The sequence below is a fragment of the Saccopteryx leptura genome, chromosome 2 (genome assembly GCF_036850995.1).
Source record: "Saccopteryx leptura isolate mSacLep1 chromosome 2, mSacLep1_pri_phased_curated, whole genome shotgun sequence".
Taxonomy (NCBI): domain Eukaryota; kingdom Metazoa; phylum Chordata; class Mammalia; order Chiroptera; family Emballonuridae; genus Saccopteryx; species Saccopteryx leptura.
In genome coordinates, this window is record NC_089504.1 from 347,073,769 (window position 1) to 347,083,424 (window position 9,656).

General features: G+C 49.0%; 1 pseudogene; it reads right to left on the minus strand.

The window, feature by feature from the left end:
- Positions 1-7,785: 7,785 nt before the first annotated feature.
- LOC136392343 (small ribosomal subunit protein eS1-like) lies at positions 7,786-9,324 on the minus strand (annotated as a pseudogene).
- Positions 9,325-9,656: the final 332 nt, after the last annotated feature.

Sequence of the window (9,656 nt, forward strand, 5' to 3'; positions counted from 1 at the left end):
GCCACTTGTCATCTTCTTGCCTACTCCCTATTGGCAGGAGCCCCTGCTCCCAGGTCCGGCCAGAACAAGGCCCAACCCCACTTCACACCAAGCCTTGATGACCACCTCTCTTTTTTCTGTGCCCTGGCTTGGCACCTGCCCCATCACCAGGGCTGCCCTAGCTGGGCCGACAGAGGCCAGGCCTCTCAGCTGGGAAATGTCCATGTGCTTGCTACTTAAAAACTGATTTATGAGGCCGTGGCGGCTGCGGAGGCTTGGCCTGCAGTCCTGGTAGTAATCAAGGGCATATGCCCATCTCGCCTGGCACTGCCCAGCTTGTGAGCCCAGCCCTGGCCTCTGCTCTCCTGCTGGGGAGAGGCATAAAAGGTACCAGATCTCCTTTCTCTTTGAGCCATTTCTCTCTTCCTCCATTCTCTTCCTTTTCCTCCTCCTCTTTTTCTTCCCTTTCCTTTCTCCCTCCTCCCTTCATTCCTCTTCCTTCCCTCCCTCCCTTTCTCTTCCTTCTCTCCCAAGTGGCACGGACCAGCCTGTGTGCCGGGCTGGCGCTCACAGCTGCAGCCCATCTGCTATGATTGAATGGTGACAGTGATGAGACAGGAGCTGGGGGGAATGGGAGGACATGGGGGCTGCCCTGCCACCCCTCACCCTCCCTGTGCCAGCTCCCACATGCTTCCTTGACCTCCAGGCTGATGCTATCGGATATGCCTGTGCAGGGTGGGGCTATCCCACCCCTCTAGGTAGTGAGGGAATTCCTTTCCTCCCAGGGAGATTCCTGAGAAAGAAGAGGACAAGAAAGGAATGGAAGGGTAGGTAGAAAAAAGGAAGGAACTGGGGTTGGAAGAGCAGTCAAGAAGAAACAACCCACATGTCCGCACCCACACTGACTAGGGCGGAGTACCAAGGCTCCAGTCTGGGTGGGGAGGCATGGATATAGGTCCAGGGCCCAGCTTTTCAAGAATCCAGGAGAGCACCCTTGACCGCCCCTGGTGGGTGCCTTGTTCCCTAGACCCAGTTGCTTGTCTTACCATGGGGTTCCCCCTCTGTACTCTAGAAATGAAGGTCTAGTTAAACAGGAAGAAACAGTTCCCAACCGATTCCAGTGCAAGACCAAGACACAACAACATGAAAGCGAACATATATTTGGAGCTTTTTATGCATCACTATCTGGCTTAAACATTTTACATAATGTGATAAGCATCTCAACCACCCTATGAAGTTAGGACTCTCATTAGATCTCAGACAAGGGTACTGGGGCACATATGCCAAGCTTGTATCCTAGGCTTGGCTTCTTCTCTCTTGGTAGAAAAAAGAGAGAGAATAATTAGGAGGCCCAATTAAAAAAATATTTATTGATTTTAAAGAGAGACAGACAGACAGAAACTTCAATCTATTCCTTTATGCGCCATGACCGAGGATTGAACAAGCAACCTTTGAGCATCAGGAAGGAGGCCCAAATTTTTAAAAGAGATCAAGTATTCTTTCTTTTCCACTTACTCCATTCTCCTGCCTCTCCTTTCTATGCCTGCTCCTCACCGTCAGTCAACCCAGTATCTACTCCCCACCGAACAGCCAGCAACAACACAACAACAGAGTGGCTTTCTCTTCCTGCCACTGCCCACATACAAATAGGTAGAAATACCCCCCAAGGGCACCCACTCTTCCCATCCCACCCATGAGGAAACCACATGCACAGACTTGACTACATCTGACCCCCCTCTATGCCAGGGCCGCTGCTGGCCCATAGGGTCTTTTGCCCCAAACTGTGGGCAGCGGGTATTATTGCAAATAGCTGCAGACCAGGCTGGACTTTTCGTCTAATCTGCCCCTCTAAAAAGATCAAGTGAAGCAAGTCGCTCCACCTGGCATATTTCTCCTGACCTTGCCCTGGACACGAGTGTCTATCTGGGTCACTCATGTCCCCTCTTGCTACTGTCATCTGCAGTTCCATGTTCCTCCTTCCTTTTTCTCCAAATTCTTTCCTCTTCTTTTTTTTATCCATATTCATATATTTTTTTTCTCCTTCCCTTTCCTCTTTTTGCTCTCCCCCATCCTCCCTTTTATCCCCCTCTTGCCTAGTTATATGATAAGCCCTTTGGTCCTTGAATGACACCTCCCATCAGGAGAGTGGGCATTACTCATGTTCCATAAATTTCACAAGAAAGGGGCTGGTGGTGGGAGAGGCATTCCTATGAGGCAATCCCACCTGGGGGAAGTTTTCATCTCCAGAGAGGGAGAGAGGAACCCATAATCCAATCTGGTGGCTAAGCGTTAAGCAGCCATTAAACCCCTGCAATCCCCAGGACAAATCCAGATCAGCATTGTTGTGCACTTGTCCAACACAAACCGGGATAAGAAATCAGATGGGAGGCTATTTGCAGGCTCCTGATAGGGCTGTCGTGGTGTCTGTCTCCTTCTCTTACCATTTTAAAGTCTTTCGGGACAAGGAGGCACCCCAAAAGGAACAACTGAAAGCCAACAAGAACCCCATATAGAGGGTCCTTCCACTGCCATGGCATCCTTACCGAACTCCTTCCATTTTTGGCCCTGAGGGTTAAGATGAATAAATCCTTGAGTCTGGGACTGCTCTTTGGCAGGGATGGGGGGCTGAGATTACCTTCCATTCTCACCTCCCAGTGTTCAGGCATCCCCTAGTTCCCTTCGGTCTCCTCTCCTCTCCTCTCCTCTCCTACCTTCCTCCTCTCCCCCTCTACTTTATCTGTGGACTTCTCCCTCCCGTCTCTTCTCCCTTCTCCATTCCTTCTTTCTTGACCACCACCCATCCCAGGTCTCAGCTTTCTGTAAGGAGGGCTGTCTGGTCTCAGCACCACGAACAGGTACAGGGGCGAGTCTGCCTAGCTGGGTGGGTGAGAGCCTAGCAGGCCTACTTCCACTGGGATCTGTGCAAGTAGTGACTCCCCATGAGTTCTTTAGGGTGTGTGTGTATGTGTGTGAGTGTGTATGTGAGCGTACTGGAGTCTGCGTGAACGCCTGTGTCTGTGTCTCTCTGAGACACAGCCTGTGGGTGTCTTCGGTTTCATCTGTGTGTTTGTATCTGTCTCTGCCGTGTCCCTGCCTGCTCCCTGTGTCCCTGGCTGAGAAAGGGGACAGGATGGGGACGCTCCGTTCTGGAGATGGGGGAGGCAGCGGGTGGCTTAGCATCCCAGCCGGGCCTGGGGGCGTCATCCTTGTCCAGACGCGCCAGGCACCATGTGGCATGTGTGCCAGCCGGCACAGGCTGAGGGCATTCTGCCCGGCATGGGGGGAGGGGGGAGATGCAGAGAGCTAGAGACAGGCAAGGAGAGGTAGGAGGCTGAGCTCAGAACTCAGCGCTGGGGCCAGGCCCTTTTCCTCCTGCGTGAACTCCACTCCTAGGCACACGCATGAAGAAATGTCCAAGTTACTTGACTTGGTTCTTTGGTTCAGAAAACCGGGATAAGAAATCAGATGGGAGGCTATTTGCAGGGTCTTAATAGGGCTGTCGTGGTGTCTGTCTCCTTCTCTTACCATTTTAAGGTCTTCAGAAAACCAAAGAACCATCACCTCACACACACACACACACATCCTGAGGGGAATGCACAGGAAGCAGGCCTGTTCTGGCTTGCACATGTGTGCAAATCACCTCTGCACACCAGTTCTTGCACAAATGCACATACATATACACAAACACCTAAACCATTCACAGAGGATGGGGGAAGCAAGAATTAGCCCTCTGAGTCACAGAACAGGACCCCTCACTCATTGCATGGATGGGCACTTCCCTCCTGTGATACCAGGCGACAGATCTAAAGGACTGGTAGCTCCTAGATGAACTGTTCCCTCCTTGACAGGCAGGCAGGTTTCCCAGCACAGTGCAGGCCCTGGGTCGGCATCAGAAGTGTCTGCCCTCCACACCCAGGAGGGTCTGGGAAATAATGCTGCCTCTGTGCTTCATCTGGGAAAGACCGAGTGAGGGGGAGGGAAAGGCATTTAAATACCCAAATAGCTCCTTCCTCCGCCAGGCAAGCAGTCCTCATCCCCCCAGAGAGTCTCCTGTGCTGGAGAAATCCTAGATTCCTCATCCCGATTTCAGGACTAACTGGTTATGTGACTCAGTGTGACTTAAATATGGTGATTTATGTAAAGGGCCTAGCTGAGGAGAGTTGTCATTAAGTGGCCACTATTAGTATTGTTATATTAACACTCTGAAAAGAGTGATGAGGGGGATTAGATGAAACGATGTAGCCAAACTTTCTGACACAGTATCTGACCCACAGTGGGTGTGCATGAATACGATTATAGTACGGATGCAGTGGGAGAATTTTAGAGATGTAGGTAGCTTAAAGGGGGCTGAGAATGACAGAATTCCTTTCAAATGTGGCAGGAGGAATGGAGGTTAGACCTGTAAAAAAGCTGAAGGACAAACAGGGAAGCAAGAGAGGGGTGGTGAAAGGGCGCCCTCTTGTGGTGGGGCATCCAGATCTCTGTCCTTCAGAGCCACGGAACCTCCTCAGGTCACCACTCCAAGTCTGAAATCACTTCTTTTTTTTTTTTTAATAACAAGACAGGATCTGTGGTTAGTTTTGTATCTGTAGCTGGCCCTTTGCCTCTCGCGTGCTTGAGCTCTGGCCCTAGGAGCTTACATAGGGTTCGTGTGGCTGTGAGTGTGTCCAGGGGCCTAACCAAAGTGCCTGTACACCTCTTCAGCCCTTTTAAGCACCAGAAATCAGGGTAGTGTCACACTCCTGGAGGAGCCCAGGGCCTGCAGGTCGGAGGTGAGGATCTTGTCCCCAGCCTTGAAGATGCGGCCCCAGGGGTGCCTGCTCACACGACGTGCACACCCCTTCAGTCTGGGCGCCTCCTGTACATGCACATCGTGGTGATAGTCCCTACAAGCACAGTGGTCTGGACCTCCAGGCCACGAAGCTTCACCTTCCGTATCACCTGGGAAAGGGACGGAGGCGGCTGGTTCTACAACTCCTGAGCAACACTGTCAGCACCACTTGGATGAAGGTGGAGTTGGTTCATCTGGCCAGAAACCTGCACATCTTTTCTTCTTTTTTAATTGATTTTTAAGAGAGAAGAGAGAGAGAGAAAGAGAGAGAGAGAGACATGGGAAGGAGCTGGAAGCAACAACTCATAGTAGTTGCTGTATGAGCCTTGACTGGGCAAGTCCAGGGTTTCAAACCAAAGACCTCAGCGTTCCAGGTCGACGCTCTATCCACTGCGCCACCACAGGTCGGGCGAAACCGTACAACTTGACCAACTGCCTTAGGTAGCTGTCTTGGCTCTTGGGCCCCTTGCACCACACCTGTTTGGTCTTTGTTGTGATGATGGCACCTACTTGTCTACCAAATCCGGATGGGTCCCAGGTCTGAACACCTTATCCACCTGTCTTCTCACCTGTTTCTTCTCTCGGCTTCCCCATTGTAATAGATTGCAGCACCGGGTTAGCTGCTCAAGCCGAAACCCGGGCATTGGCCTGGAGTTCTCCCTCTCTCTCCAGTGTGCACCCCAAGTCCAGGCTCTCCTCTCCTTTCTCAGCGCCCCACCCTAAGCCAGGTCACATAACCTCTCCTCTGAGTCTCTGCTCTAACCTCCCACCTTGTCGCCCTCTGATTCGTTCCCCCACAGCATCTAGGGTAAGCTTTAAAAAGACTGTATATATATATAAGCCTGCCCTGGCTGGGTAGCTCGGTTGGTTAGAGCATCGTCATCGTTGTGGAGCACGGAGTTTGCTGTTCAGTCACTAGTCAGGGCACATACAGGAATACATCGATGTTCCTGTCTCTCTCCACTCTCTCCCTTCCTCTCTCTAAAATCAATAAAATAAACATTTAAAAATATATATGTATTTAAGCCAGGCCCTGGACGGTAGTGCAGCGGATAGAGCATTGTCCTGGAGCCCTGGGGTGGCCGACAGGATCTCAGGGCTTGCCTCTGAGGACGCGGGTTTGAGAAGCAACCAATGGGTGCACAACTAAGTGGAGCAGTGAGTTGATGCTTCTCTCCCCCCAACCCCCCACTCCCTCTCTCTCAAGGAAAAAAATAATCTATAAGCCGGGCCTTTCACTCTAAGTCAGGTTTAAACTCTGTACTGGCTTCTTTAGCATATAAAATAAAACCCAGGGACTCGGCTGCTTTCTTGACCCAGAAATTCCCACAGCTCCCTCCCATCCTTTTCTTGGCTGGCTCCTTCTCATCTCTCCATTCTCAGTTTGTCTCCGCACCCCCACAGGAAACCTTTTCTGATGCTTTTATCCAGAGAGGGCTCTGGCATTTTCCAGTTCAGCTTCTGTTATTTTCTTTTCAGTACTTACCTGTTGACTTGTTATTTGCCTGCTGCTCCTTCTGGTCTGTAAGCTCTTTGAGGGTAGGGAGGTCTGTAAGCTCTTTGAGGGTAGGGACTGCAGTATTTGTTCTGTTCCCACAGAAAATGCTGGGCCCAGCATGGAGGAGGTACTTAGTGTGCTTGAATGGCTGAATTGATGGGTGCTTTGACATCTTCGAAGGGGGGGGTGTAAGACGGACCTGTAGCCTGGGCTCCAACCTGCCCCATTAGGGGTCTGTCTCATCTCTCTTTCTCTCAGGAGGCCCGTCAGGAGAGGCTGTCTGCTGGCAGCCTCCTAATTATATTCTACTTGACTATAAATCTTTCCGTTAAATGTAATTGAAAAACATACCTTTTGAATCATCGCATTAACCTAGCATCCACTCTGAGGCGATAATTAAAGACTTCCTAGAATCTCCCACTGGTTTGGGGAGAACTGATCAGAGATCATCCTCTGCCATCCCCCAATGTGTGGGCACCGGTCCTCCTGCCTCCCCAGAGAAGGTGGGGGCATGGGACCCAGGCTGCCCACAGTTCAGGCTCAGGGCGTAGGCTGTTCCCGGTCTTCTCTCCCCACTGCAGCGCTCAGACAGCTGGGAGCAATGCCCAGACTCTGCCCAGCATGCCTCTGGCCTAGGGTCTGCAACATTCCCCTCTCCCTGGCTCCCAGCTCCCAGACATCTCAGGTTGAAGGTCAGGAAGGAAGGAAGGAAGGGGAAAGAGAAGTAACAAATGCTCTCCCAGCGCCGTAAATGAGTCAGCTCTGTCCCATCAGTCTTTGCAGCTCCCTGAAGACAGGCTGAGGGAATTGGTGCAGTGAGACGTCTGCAATATGGCAGGGTTAGAACTCAGATCAAAAGGTCAACGCGTTAGAACCTAACTTGCACTATCGCCTTCTTTCAGAGTCCCAGTGCTGCCTTCGGTGACTGGTGTCCTGAGGCGAGCCCCCTCCATTTCCAGGACTCCAGTCCCTCAACTCTTCTGGGCTCCTAAGCCCCGAACTCTGGAGTCCTGGTTGACAATACTCCTTTGGGTTCCAGAGCGAATCTGCCGGCTCTGCCTTCAAAATAAACCCCGAATCTGAGCAGTCTCATCACCCCACTGCTACCACCCTGGTCCCAGCTGCCAGGACTCTCTCCTGCACGGCCACAGGCTCTGCTCTTGGTCCCCTTCAGTCTATTTTTGGTACAGCAGCCAGAGTGAGTTTTAAAATAACAGCTTCATTTTATTATTTTATCACAAATAGGATTTACTAGTAGTTTTTTTTTTAAAGACTTTATTTATTTATTTTAGAAAGGAGAGAAAGAAGGGGGGATGGGGAGGAGCAGGAAGCATCAACTCCCATATGTGTCTTGACCAGGTAAGCTCAGAGTTCAAACCGGTGACCTCAACCTTCCAGGTCGATGCTTTATCCACTGCGCCACCACAGGTCAGGCACAAACAGGGTTTTTTATTTTTTACCATTAAATGTCTGAATTTTAAACAGAGTCTCACACTGGCAGCTCACATCCATCAGCTCATTCAGCTTTGTCACCAGTAGTTTTTCCAGCACTGCTACCTTCACCATGAGTTTCCCCAGTTCAAACCTGGGCTTCTTCAGCATCTTGCCTTTTCTAACAAAGACATCACGGAGCAGATAAACAGATTGGCAGGCCTTTTCTATGTCTTTTCCAGTGCTATCTGGAGTCAATTTACTATTTGTTTCTTCTTTTATAAGATTTTATTTATTGACTTTAAAGATTTTATTTATTGATTTTACAGAGAGGAGAGAGATAGAGAGAAGGGAGTTGGAAGCAGGAAGTATCAACTCATAGTAGTTGTTTCTTATATGTGCCGTGACCAGGCAAGCCTGGGTTTTGAACCGGCATCCTCAGCATTCCAGGTTGATGCCTTATCCACTGCACCACCACAGGTCAGGCTATTTATTGACTTTGAGGGGAGAAGAGAGAAGTTGGGGAGGAGCGGTAAACATCAACTCATAATTGCTTCTCGTATGTGCCTAGACCGGGTAAGCCCTGGGTTTTGAACCAGTGACTTCAGCATTCCAGGTTTATCCACTGCGCCCGCACAGGTCAGGCTTATTGACCATTTTTTTCAAGTTGTTTGTCTGCACCTCTCAGGTCATGATTTCTATCAACTTCTTCCAGATTTGGTGGAGCTGTTGATGCTGAGAATAAAAGGTCTTCTGAATCTGTTGTGTTTTTTAGTAAAAACAACACAGAATAGATGAAGCAAATAACCACTGGTTGTCTTGACATCAACATGAGTTTTAATTATGGTCTGCCATTTTTTTGATCATGAAGCACATTTTGTCAAGGGTAAGATCCATGCCATGGAAATTAGCCCAGCAGTTTTTGCCCTGAACATCCACAGTAGTTAGTTTGAACTTTCTAAATGTATACTTCAACGATGATAACTTCATCGTTCTGATCAGCTAGGCTCTCTTCAAAAACAACCCTTGCCTGACCAGGCAGTGGCGCAGTGGATAGAGCATTGAACTGGGATGCTGAGGACCCAGGTTTAAGACCCCGAGGTGCCAGCTTGAACGTGGGCTCATCTGGTTTGAGCAAAAGCTCACCAACTTGGACCCAAGGTTTCTGGCTCGAGCAAGGGGTTACAAGGCCCACGGTCAAGGCACATATGAGAAAGCAATCAGTGAACAACTATGTGTCGCAATGCGCAACAAAAGACTAATGATTGATGCTTCTCATCTCTCCATTCCTGTCTGTCTGTCCCTGTCTATCCCTCTCTCTGACTCTCTCTCTGTCTGTTTAAAAAAAAATTTTTTTGTTAAAAAATTTTTTGTTAAATTTTTTGTTAACAAAAACAAACCCTTGACACCATCAAATTTTGGTTCCTTGAGTTCTCATGACCAATGTTTTCCCAATGTTGTTTATATCGACCATAGCTGCTGCTTTCACACTATACCAATTTTCCTTAGAAAATGAGTTCATCTCTTTTTTCTTGGCTCCCTTTTTGCTGTCTTTTGTAAGGCAATTGTTTTTGCCTGCTGCCATAGTGCTGCTCACAGAGCCAAAAGGCAAAATAACACCTTTATTAAGATATAATTCTGAACACACAATACAATACACAGATGATGTATTATAGAATTGTACAACTAAAACCTCTATTTTGTTAACCAATGTCACTCCAATAAATTCAATAATTTTTAAAGAGATATAATTCATTTAAACAATTCAATGGGTTTTTTTAGTATATTCATAAAGCTGTGTGACCATCACCACAATCAATTTTGAACACTTCACCATCCCCAAAAGAAACTTACTCCCATGCCCCCTCGGCCAAAACAAAATATCACCTCACCTAAGAAGCTTCTCCTAGGTACCCC